Source organism: Netta rufina (assembly GCF_964035555.1).
Source record: "Netta rufina genome assembly, chromosome: 7".
Classification (NCBI taxonomy): Eukaryota; Metazoa; Chordata; class Aves; order Anseriformes; family Anatidae; genus Netta; species Netta rufina.
This window is the reverse complement of record NC_140130.1, coordinates 318,517-331,701: the sequence shown is the minus strand read 5'-3', so window position 1 is coordinate 331,701 and position 13,185 is coordinate 318,517. Positions and strand designations below refer to the sequence as shown.

Here is a 13,185-nt window from a genome sequence, read left to right as displayed (position 1 = left end):
GGAGACAGTATCTGCAATCTGTACAGATAAGACCAAGTTGAGAACAGATACCATTACTGTCCTCATTTCTTCAGACTGAAGCCAATGCAAATGGAGATTACAGCCCTTGTTGTGAGGGCTCTAAGTGCACCACCCACCTCTGACTTGGTCATGCACATTGGCTGTGGGCTTCGGACAACAGAGAGTGATTTCAGTTTCAAGGAAATTTCTTATACAACAGAGTTTTGAAGGATTTTTAAATTGATGAAGAAACATTCACTGCTTGCCTCTCAGAGCAACAAGGAAACAACAGAAGTGCTCATTAGAATGAAGGCAAGTCATGAATGACTAAACATTTATTAATAACACTGTAGTTTGTAAAAAGATCTGGGAAAGCACGTACCACTTAAAATCACAGCATCTACATTTGAGCCCACCTGCTTCAAAGAACAAAGTGTTACTGAGCTGGAAGTGCAGGGAGGGCAGTGATGGTGGCAGAGGCCTGTGTGGCCTGGGCATTGGCTGCCGCCCTCACGGCTCGCTCCTTCTGGTCAGTCACCCTGATGTTCAGCTGGCGCTGGAAAGGGTTTCCACCCAAAGCCCCTAGCTATACCTCAGCAGCTATTTAGTCAGTATGTGGTACAGTGTGTCTCCAGGAGCTCCTCAAGCAGCACAGTGAGCTCTCACCCGCCTTCCAGCTCCCCAGGGCAGCCTGTGAGGAGGGCTGGGGGCTTGCTCAGGGTTTCAGCAGCATCGGTCCCCATGCGACCGCCTGCATAAGCACAGCCTGCCCAAAGGAAACCACCCCGTTTCCCTGGGTGCTGCCTCGGCACAGAAGAGCAGGCTGCCCACGCATGGCACATGCTATGAGGCTGCCAGGGCACGTGCCAGGCAGGGTGGGACACGCATCCCCCCAGTCATGGAGCAGCTCCGCCAGTCTCTGGTGGAAACAGACTGAGCAGAGTGGTAGGAAAATGAACACAGCGTGCTAGAAGGATTTCTTTGTCCTCCTTCGAATACTTCCTTTTGTATCTCCACATTCAGAGGCCAAAGAGCCAAAGGAGTGGGACAGGTTATGAATAATTATTAATAATTAACTGTTAATTATCAAATAATTATATAAAGCCATGATAATTAAATACATAAAGCTGTGCCTAATGCAACCAATGAATCATTTCACCAAATATCTTCTTAGAACAGACAAAATAAATACTTTTCACTTTTATATGAATAACAAAATATGTTTGATCCTCTCTCCATACAGAGCATTCAACATGTATCCTAATGCAACAGAGAAAAATGAAATGCTACTTGATGGTCTTTACAATAAACATATGTCAGCTGCATTATCTAAATTTACTCTGTGTTAATTATAGTTATACGAAATTGTTCTTTGTTTTTCTTGAGAGCTGACCTGATTTAGCAGTGGGGAGTCATTACATTTGCCAAATGGGAGACCCAGGTTCAGGAACAGATTTGATTTCCCAGGCTCTTTGCCAGAGAAAATGGAACATGCCATACAGGTAATTTATTTAGTCACAGTAGGGGAGGGAACAGGAAACAGAGAAGTGGGAACAGAGGGAGAGAACAGCAGAGCTGAGCTATAGACCCCTGCAGAGAACACCAGCCAGTGAGCTTTGCCACCACCAAGGGCGAGAGAAGCAAAGCCACACAGATCCACAGAAGAAATAATTTACTTGCACAAGCAGACGGAAGAGAAGAAACAAAGCCCTTTCAGACAGAAGGCTGCATTCAGACAGTCACTTATTCATGCAATATAGAACTGATCATCAGTTGCATGACAAGAGATAACTTCATTCAGCAATTTACACTAATAAAAAGCTGCTAACATACTAGCCGCAAAGAGACCAAAGAGATATGACAGCCCACGAACAGTCCGTATTTCTCCCCACACAGCCCAAAGAACACAGCTGAAATACCTCAGTGATGTCTGTTTTGGTTGAGGGACACTGTTTTGCAGTTTGTACCAATGGGTTAAAATGAAGAATTAGTCAATCAGCTTCTACATTCTGATATTTTGTCAATTGACTCTGTTCTGCCTGAAAGTATATGCTACACAGTGCTTTCTCCTCTTGCCTTTGTTTCGCAATAGTACAGCAGGAAATATAAACTGGAATGACTAAAGAGAAAGGTTTCATATTTTCTGAATCACGTTTAGTCAAATCACAGAATGTGAAACAGTGCATGTCATTTTCAATAGAAGACTTTTGCTGAATAAAATGTGACTGATTCCAAGAAGTTCAAGTTCAACCTCTCCAGCCTTACTGTTCTGAATGCTGAGAAGCTTTTAGCACATTAAGAGAAGTTTTTTCTACATGAGTAACACAATGGGGAACACAACTACAAAGTACAACAGACTCCAATTCATTAAAAAAATTCTCAAGTCTTAAGACATCTTGAAATTACTTACCAAGAGAATGTTGAAAAGATTACAGAATCCCAGAAGAAAACTGGTGAGAATGTTTAGAACTTTCTCTTCATCCTCCCACCCCCTTTCTCATTCCCCCATGTTCCCCATGCATGGCTATGCTTTATTGCATGCAAATTTTTGTGGCATGAGAAAATATTTGTAATTTTGTTTTAGTTTATACTAGCTATGGATTTTGAGCAACCATCAAGCATCCCTGACCATGTGACTGAATAAATAAGTAATTCTGTACCTCGGCTATAGTTTCACAGGCACTCAAAAGAACCTGAACTTTTTGTACATTAATTTCATAACCCCCATCCTTATTTCCTTAAAACTGAAATTCAGAAATTTGAAGCACTGTGGTTCATATAAACTTAATAACAAGGGAGAGAGGAATCCAAACACATTGATCTTAAGCGATCTTTCTTATTTACTAGAGATGTACCACACTTTCATCTAGTGAAGACACTTTCCTATTTATTTACGCTGTAGGTAATAATCTCAGATTTAAAGAAATGCTTTTAAATCTGAGTTCTACAGATAAAAGATGCAACGTTCTAGCAATCTTGCCTCTGGATTATTGCTATTCATATAGCAGTGAAATTACTAATTTACTGTATCAAACATCTTCATTGTCAGGATACATTTTAAGAGGATACCAACATCCCACAAGCCATACTGCAAGAAATGTGCATGTTAACCTGGTGAAAACATGATCATCATACTTAGAGAATAAATTGGCATTCAAACTATTTTAGCAGATAAAATTATTTCATGGTAGGTTTTGGTCAATATTTTCTTCTAACTGCAGACCATCTCCCAAGTTTATCCTTGACTGTTTATAAATTAGATTAATTGATAATTTAGGAATCATCTCAGTGAAGCATCTCTCCTAACCTATTCTGAAAATGACTTTAAACAACTCCCTTTTTCAAATCTGCTTGACATATTGTCTTAAACTGTTATTTCCATGACAGAAGAATAGATGAATTCCCCATCTATTGCATGATTTTCTAACATTTACCTTCTATGTAAGCAGTATCTTTTTCTAGGTTTTGTGTTGGATATTATCTCTGTCATGATATTGGCAGAAGTAACACAGGTTTACGTATTTGGGTAATCTTCTAACACCCGTTTTTCTAACTTGACTCTAACATCATAGCTATGCACAGTAAACTTTTTCACATTCTTGGACCACACCTCTATCTCCTTTAACACCACAAGTGAGCCTGAAAGACTGCTTATGATTTTTTCATACTGCACCTTATCTCTACTGCCTTTTTTAATGTGTGGGACTCTGCAGCATATGACACTAGAATTCTGCTAGAATCACATTTAAGATCTTGCTCTTCTACAGGTGCTTCCTGTGTTGCCATCCTGTTTCTCAAGACGTGTGGACAACAAAGTTTGTCACCATGTTCACAAGGATATTTGTATTAAGGGCTTTAGCTCAGATCTCCCTATAATTAAATCCCTCTCTCCAAACTACATATAATCAAAATACTCAAAAATAAACTGTTATCTTGCTCCTGGCAACATGACAATATGACTATCTTTCAGCCTCCCCTTTCAGTGGTTTCCTATTATTCAGGATAGGATACTAACTTGTTCCTTTGTTTCCACAGTTATCAATAGACCAGCTGCCACTAATTTCTGATCTAGTAATATATCCACCTACTGGCATTCGCACAGCTTCTTCAGACTTCAAAGCCTTGATGTCTCTCACTTCTGTGTATCACTACAGCTGGTCCTACCCACTTTGAACCCCATCAGATAAATCCTCCCTCTTTTCCTCGACATTTTTTCTTCCTTTTCCAGTTTGACTAGCCCTTAAGAGCTCTTCACTGCACAGAGAATGGAAGATTATCCTAATAAAATAACTTGTGCTTTAAAAAATTTCTACTGTTTGAAATTTGAGAGGTTGCTGCCTTTTTGCTTAGAAAGATTTTCAAATGAAGAGAACATCAGATGCAGCAAGGGAATAGAAATACAGTCACACTGCACATACCTGGTGTTTCTGATGTAGTAGCCTGCAATGAAATGATTAACAAAGTTGGCACTTAAGTGTTTGTAATTAGGTTTCAAAGCTACCATCCTGCTGAGATGAGGGACTTAACATTTGCCTTAGTATTATTGTCTCAGTCAATTTGGCTGATAAGTTATTTTTCACATAGTTTATCTTTGAAAACCAGAAGGAAAAAAAAAAAAAGTATTATCAGAACATCAATTTCAAGAAAACATAGCAAATTCTAGGAAGAATATCTTTTGGAAAACTAAATCACTGTATTTCCTGAAATTAGCAAGGCCTGTAATTTATTCTGCTGAAGGTGCACAGTTGGCAAGTCTACCAAATAGCCTAGCAGATGCAAAATATGTGCTATACACAAACAATAAACTAGCTATTGTATTATTCCTCTATACAAAATTTAACCAGCAATTTGATTCGTTTGTCAATTTATAAGTGAGCAGATGCACCTAAAGGTTTTGAGTAAAACATTGGAATAGACAAGAATTAGGAGATAAAAACATACCCATTCAGAAAGCTGATAAACTGTAACTTTAATCAAGACATAAGGTCTTCATGAAACTCATCCATGAAGGTATTTTTTAAGTTAAATGAAAGAAGTCCTTCTGGGAGATTGGAGCACTAAGATGAGATAAAAAGGATGATGGCAGAAGAAAAAAGACAGCAGCCCTCCCAGCAATAGTTCAAAACAAGAGGGATGATGATACAGTCCCTTCAGGAGAGAGAGAAAAAAAAAAAAAAAAAAAAAAGCATTTTCATGCACATCTAAACAAAAAACAAATGTCTCTAAAGTAGTACAAGAAACTTCCATGAAGTCAGGGGCACAAACTTACAACAAATACAATCATGTAGAAAAGTGGCAAGACTTTTAGCTACCTACATTTGCATTCTGTTTAGGTCTTTAAAAGATCTTTAAAATTTAAATGCTTTTGTGCAAAACCACTTCATCAGGCATGTAAAATTAAAGTAATCTTAATACCACTGAAGATATTCCTGTTAAAATTATTGATCTATAGAAAGATTCGCTCCTACTATTGATGAATTGAGGGCAATATCAAAATCAGGATCATTTAACCACTCTCTCAACCTTATGGTTCACTAAGTGGGGTTTCCAAAATAATGTTTTATTCCTTACTTTACATTTGGATTAAGTTTGCTTACTCTTCAGTTTTTTTCATTAACTGAGAAGGGCAATTTATTATAAATGTGTATTGTTAATGCCTAGTGTCAAGTTTTGCAGTTTGCCTTTCTTTGGATGCTCTGCAATTAGAATCTTTTTTCTTTTCCCATTTCTATAGGCTTTTGCTTACTTTACATTCTGCATTTACAACCTCCTTTTTTCAGGTAACTAAGGAATTATTGTATTGTTAGAAATACACAAACTTCTCACAACAGAATAACCATTAATAGAGAAAAAGATAACAGACGTCAACCATATAGATATTATATGTAGCACTTTTATTGCTGCATCATCTTTATGCAGTGAAGATGATTGTTTCTCATTCCACTTTACAGACCTTCAATCAAAACAAAATACATTTTAAAAGAATGAAGCAAATTTGAAATTAATAATGGTTTGTTGTAAAAATCAAACCAAACAAACCTCCTAACTAGCCCAACTTGGATCGTTTTTTAGATACAGCATTTAAGAGCAATAAGTATTCCCTTTTATTTAAGCATCTGTTATTCTGTATTTGGGATCAGAAACCAGGCATTCTTAGATCCCACAGTCCTTGATGTGACTATCTTGGAAGCTACAGGAAAGTCTGACATAGCCTCACCAATAGCTCCCGATGTCCTGTGTTCCCCTGCTCGCTAGCATTCAGAAGCCCAATGTGATAAAAGAGAACAGAGCATAGCTGGTGTTTGTCAGATGGGTAATCCTGCTGGACTTCCCAGAAACTTGGTATTTATTTACCAGCAGTGAAATGGCCATTTTGACCCTCCACAGGGTATTTTTTGCTACTTATTTTTGTAATAACTTCCAACTAACAACACAACACTAGATAACATTGAAATAAAAGAATTATTGCTTAAACTTTTTCTGATTTTTTTTCCCTACATATTTCATTATCTCCTTGGTCTTAGATATAAGATATGGGAAATTTAGGTGTTTTTCGTAGCAACTGAACCTTAGCAACTGCAACAAAACTGCTAAGTCAGTTGAAAATACTTTTTTTTTTTTTTTTTTTTTAAAATCTACCCTAAATTGTATGGGTATGTCGTGGTTCTGCTCGAGTGGGCAGCCGAGCTCCACCACAGCCGCTCTCTCACTCCCCCTCCTCAAAGAGGAATGGGGAGAAAATATGTGAAAAGGGCTCAAAGGTTGAGATAAGGACGAGAAAATCACGCAATAATTATTGTAACGGGCAAAACAGACTCGGCATAAGGAGATAGTAAGATTTATTGCCTATTACTAACAAGCGAGAGAAGTGAGAAAACAAAGGAAAAAGCAAACCAAAAGCACCTTCCCCCCCATCCACCCTCTTCCACCTCCTCCCCCCGAGCGGCGCAGGGGAACGGGGAATGGGGGTTATGGTCAGTCTACAGCACTTCTTCTCTGCCGCTCCTTCTCGGTCACTGTCGTCCCCTGTGCTGTGGGGTCCCACCCACGGGATGCAGTCCTTGATGAACTGATCCGGCGTGGGCTTCCCACAGGCAGCAGCTCTTCCAGAACTGCTCCAGATATGGGTCCGTACCACGGGGTCCATCCCTCAGGAGAAAACTGCTCCAACCTGGCTCCCCCACGGGCAGCAGCTCCTGCCAGGTCACCTGCTCCTGCGTGGGCTCCTCTCCACGGGCTACAGGTCCAGCCCGGAATCTGCTCCGGCAGGGGTCTTCCACAGGCGGCAGCCTCCATCGGTGCAGGGCCACCTGCTCCACCGTGGTCTCCTCCACGGGCTGCAGCGTGGAACCCTGCTCCACCGTGGTACTCCATGGGCTGCAGGGGGACATCCTGCTTCACCATGGTCCTCACCACAGGCCGCAGGGGACTTCTGCTCCGGCGCCTGGAGCACCTCTCCCCCTCCCTCAACACTGACCTTGGCACCTGCAAGGCTGTTCTCTCACTCCCGGCTGCTGTGTGGCGCAGCGTTTTTTTCCCTGTCTTAAATATGCTCTCACAGAGGCGCAAACAACATCGCTTATTGGCTCAGATCTGGAAAACAATGGGGCCCTTCCCAAACATGGGGCAGCTTCTAGATCTTTCTCACAGAAACCACCCCTATAGCCCCCTGCTACCAAAACCTTGCCACGTAAACCCACTACAGGGTATATGCAGTCCTATAGCCAGATATTTTATTCTTCACTTCAAGTAAAATTCCTAATAGTCCAGCTCAAAGCACTAATTGATCCAAAAATCAGCTACGCATCATTGCTTATATTTTCTAAGATAATGCTGATTATTTCAGTAGGCCATCAGTTAAAAGGAAAAGGTTCAAGAAAATTAGTATATGCATATATCGGTGTGCATGCTTAAGTGTACATGTAGTCAGCATGTCAGAATATCCCTGACAAAGCAGTGTCTAAAAATAGCATCTTGAAAGCTAAGGAAAGCATGAACATTTGAAATGTTTACAAGAAATAAGTTTCAAAAATTATATTGAAGAACTGTCCTATTTTTGAGTGGCTCTTTTTATTACATTTCTTTTATTACATTTCAAGCATTCAGTAGGCTAACCTGAACAGGAAGGGAGAGAGTGGAAGAAAAGGGATTTTAATAAATATAAATATAAATATAAATATAAATATAAATATAAATATAAATATAAATATAAATATAAATATAAATATAAATATAAATATAAATATAAATATAAATATATATTCTTCCCCCACACCCCTCAAAAAAGATATTGCTAGCCCTTACTTACAAAACAGACACACACAATGGCAACATCACCTTCCTTGTGCTGCTTCGCCCACAGGGGAAGCAGTATTTAGAAAAAACTTGTTTTCAACTATACGCCTTACCACCCAATACCTTGTAAGCCCATTGGCAGCATATACAAACTGTCAGAGCTCTCCTGACATTACCAGAACTGTCCTTTACCTCTACGTAACAGTGACTATGCCTTGCTTCCTCCTTTACAACCATGTTTCACCATTTTCAGTAAATTGTTATTGTTGGTTTATACACACATGGAAATATCACCCAGCTTTAGCATGAAGGCTACAAAACACTTTTGTTTTATATCAACTATTTACCATTAGTGAAGTCACAAAATTGCATAGCACCTTTCCCTAAAATACATACTGACTGCTGCAATTGGAGGTTAAAAGTAATTCCCCAGGAAAAGCAAACCAAAAAGAAATATAAAAAACGATGCTATGCATTTATATCACTATCAACCTGATAAAACACCAGCTCCTGTCCTTGAAAAGTTATCAAAGGGGGCAGGAAGAAGAGATATCTAGACCAGCTTTCTGTTGACTTTTATGCAGATAAAGATTCAAAATGGCAAGTAACACACGACAGAGAAGGAATACAGTTACCAAAACTAGAGTTGTAGCTTTCACGTAACGTCCTGAAGCATATTAATAGCTCTCTTCAGACTTTAATAGGCTAAAATAAAACATGAAAGTCCTTTAACACCAAGTAGCGAAGCGAACCTGCTCTACTGGCAAAGCATTTCAGTTTCCATACAACTGAGTGATGCCACCAAGTGGTCAACAAATGCACCAGTTGCTTTTTAAGTAAAAATTCTGGATTAATCTTCATTGAACACAGTACTTCCTGTATAGTAAAGCTACCAGCATGAAATCAGGGCATATGCCACTGGAAAAAAAAAAAAAAAAAAAAAAAAAAGTGCACTGATTGAGAGCAATAGTGAAAGATAAAGAGGCAGCCGTACTTTACACAGGACGGATCAGATACTGCCCTCTAGCTCCTCCAAAGAGGGGAAAAATCTCAGAGCAAATCCAGCCTTATAGCCAATACTCTACTTCATAGCTGAGTATTGCTTGGCTTTGCACTTGGGTGGATTGGGAAGACTGGCCCAGTAAAGACTGCATAATGGATTTTAAAAAGTTGTTTACTCTTTTGTTTGTTTTGAGCATTTTGTTTTTAAGACAGTAATTTAGAAATTCAAGTAAAGATACTAAACATCGCAGAATTTAAACATTTTCTAGTTTTTTGTTTGTTTTTAATACTAAAAAATCAATTAAGTAGTACCTGACAGGAATCCGCCAGAATAACTGTACTTTTGATAACAAAATGTAATTCCATTAGTAATGTTTTTCCTCGAAGAATCAGAGCTTGGCATGATGTTTAAAACTGAATAAGCATTTCTGGCAATTTTGAATGGCACCTGGTTGTACAGAACTACACATTACTCACAATGGCATCAATACTATTTTAAGGCACTAGGTAGAAGTGAACCCCCTCCACTCCAGTATCTGAGGTAGAATTAACCACAAATCATCTCAATTATTTGAGGGGCTTAACAGCTATGTTCTTTATTGAATACTGCATATTTGACTTCCACTCCTAGCAAGTTCTTCAATAACTGCTTTCTTTTGAAGACTAAACTCCATTTTCTCACCCTCTGCTTCTTTCACCTGCCTTTCATTACAAATCATAATGATATAAAAATATTTTTCCACACCTTCATTAGCATTCAGCAGGGATGCCCAACTTTGCTGCCTCCTTTGGGACTGTTTTGTATGTACACGCTGAGTATTACTTTAACGTCAGTGTGGTTCAGCCTCAGTTCCGGCAAGCACAAAAGAAAAACACTATCCTGCCATTTACAAAAAGCAGTCAAACATAGCAGCTCCAGACAAGCTGATAAAACCTCCCAGTTTGTCGGTACTGAGAAACTCATTTGGATTCCGAACAGTATTGACAAGCAAGGAACATGCTAGCCCTGCTTGCCTGTCTAATTAACAGCAATGATTCATATGCACAAAAAGCACCAAGAGAAAGTTGATTTAAAAAAATATATAAAAACACAATTTTTTTTTTTCAGTTCCCCCTTTAAATGGTTCTCCTTTGTACCCCGCCTTATGCTGAAAGCAGGAGGAAGGAACATCCATCTAAGCATCACAACTTTGCTTCTGAACCAGCTGCAAAAGATTTCCATTCCCTTGTTTCCCCAGCATGCTGGAAACACTTGCCGTTCGTGGCACCCTTGTACTCCCCTGGAAAATTCTGAGCAAACCAAAACACTGACATGTGATCCCTTCTCCCTAACTGACCTGCTACTGTGCTTCAGGAAAACACCTCCTTCAAAATGACGAATTCAAACTAATGCAAGGCAGCATTTCACTTTCACTGACCTAAACTTGAAGCAGGAGACCTTGAACTGAGCATCTGGGGCATATATAATACTATCAGAGCTGCTGCGTTAAGAGAAAAACTAAGTATTGTGAGACTCAGTAAATTCAGAAAAAGCTGCAGTCACTTCCACGTGCGGTCAGCAAGTTTCATACTCCAGAGGCCAGCCCAAGACATGCACATCCTTAGAACTTGTTCTTATCATTCTCATTCGTGATTTCACCCCCCCCCCCTCCCTCCCCAACAGGTGTTAGTTCTACCAGCAAAACAGACAGCAGCAGCACATAAGCCATTCAAGACACCAGGAAGCAATTTGTGTGGCTGGGGAAGGGCGCTCACAGTGAGGCAGGCAGCTTTGCCAAACAACATGCATCTATTTATGCCAACTGCCGAAAGACTTGCAGTGTTTGTAGGTCTAGCTGTGACTCAATATGTATTTATAGCATATATTTATTGACAGGGTTTAGTGGTTGATCAATTGAAAGATCTCTGCAGCGTATCACATCCTTACAACTGCATTCAAGGATTATGCAAATATTCCAAGCCTAGCAACGGTCTAAAGATGCTATTCCATTTTTCTAAACTCAGCTTTAAAAGGAACACTTCCTTCTTTCCTCATACACGAAACACAATGAATGCCAAAATTATTTTTGCTCAATACTCAGGAAAAGAACAACTCCTCACTCAGCACCACTATTTCAAAACAAAAATCTTTGCTTACAGTGCTACAAAATCAGTGCTATTAAAATAGTCAAAATCTATGTTCTCCATGCTAAAAGTTTGCCTTTTAGCAGTTGCCCTAGAATAACTTCAGAAACCACCCATGAATTTTTAACATCTAATAAAACTATGCTAAATTGTTAGAGCATCAGTCTGAATTTCTCTCCATCTTTTCTGTAAGGAATCAGCAGAATCAGCAGTCAAATCAGGGGAAAACATCAAAACCTATACATTTTCAAGAGTTCTCATTTAAACACATGAAGTGAGCCAGTTGTTCAAACAAGTTTCGCACCTGATAATTCCCAATATGAAGTTTAGGACAGATTTTCAAAACATCTCAACATTTATACACCTTTTACCCAGAAGCTGCTTAAAGAACAGGCCACTTCTTTTGATACTTAAATGAGATATGACCTCTCGAAAGTTGCATTTGGGACTGCATTTTTTTAAATTAAAAACAATCAAACAAAAAGTCTCAACGTGTGGATAAACAGATTTATGTTATACTGTGATGCAACAGAACAGGCTTCCCTCACGTCTGCACAGATGCAGATTTCTTTAATCTCATATTATTCAAAATTGTTTAAAATTGGCCTAATTATATCTTACACTAACATTTCTCTAGATATGAAAAATCACTCTATGGAAAACACCACTTTGAAAATTAATAAAGTAACCTGGAGCGGTGCACAGGTTTGGCAGAGGTGAGTGTCATATTCCAAGCCACATCTACCGCAAAAGTATAAAGTTCAAAGAAAAGTCACACCGAAAGGCAAATCAAGAATCATCCAGAAGCAAACCTCACTCTTTATGGAAGAGTAAGGATGCTGATGTACACAAGAGACACTGAAAACAACAAAACAGGGCAGAAAGGGGCACACCCCAAGTATGACCTTCACTTCAAACTTTCTTTGTAATAAAGTTGACGTAGAAAGAACTAGAGACAATTGTATACACAGACTATGACTTATTATACAGATTTCTATGGCTAAAATGTTATACTAACAATGTTTTAATAACAGTAAGACAAGTGATGCCCATACCATATTATTCTAAAGCATCCTAAGAATTTTCAAAAACCCATAATTAATTACAATGCTCACACATTTTATTGAATAATTTGAGGCAAATGAAATATGATGTTGTGTTTATCAAGCTAATCATTTAAATATATATATTCAAAAACAAAAAACAAACAAACAAAAAAAAAACACTACAAGTTGCACAGTAGAAGACAGACCCAGAAAAAAACAGTATTTCCCTTGTATTCAAGCCTAAACTGACTAATCCAGAAGGAACCACGTACAGAGGATCTACTATTAAAAGACCTCAACTTCCACTGAAAGAGCCTGTTTCACGTATAGACTCTGCCATTATCTGGTATGCAATTCCTTCAACTTCATCTAATTTGGATAACTGTATAATATAAAGTTACTCAATTAGATAACAGAGGATAACTTGAGCCTCATGACATCTATCCATAGATGTTACTACACTTCTGATTATGTGCTACTTAGAGTATATGTTACTAATAAAGCTTAACTGGCTGTTATGTTTGCATTCATAAAATCTCATTATAAAAACCCCCAGGTAACTTTTAGTCACACACCAGAAGCAAAATAATTCTGTCCCTGTTCTCCTACCACGTGATTAGGATAAATCCTACATGAGACCAAGGGAACTACCAGTGCTCTGCAGTGAGAGGAACACATCCTAAGTAGCAGACACTCAGTAACTAAAACATCTCACGAG

General features: G+C 38.8%; 1 protein-coding gene across 1 annotated transcript in view; it reads right to left on the bottom strand.

Annotated features, from left to right (window-relative positions):
• GRID1 (glutamate ionotropic receptor delta type subunit 1) overlaps nt 1–13,185 on the bottom strand; it is a gene marked incomplete at both ends in the record, with an annotated part of 531,319 nt that overhangs the window by 308,524 nt on the left and 209,610 nt on the right. The gene's annotated exons all lie outside the window — the stretch shown is intronic.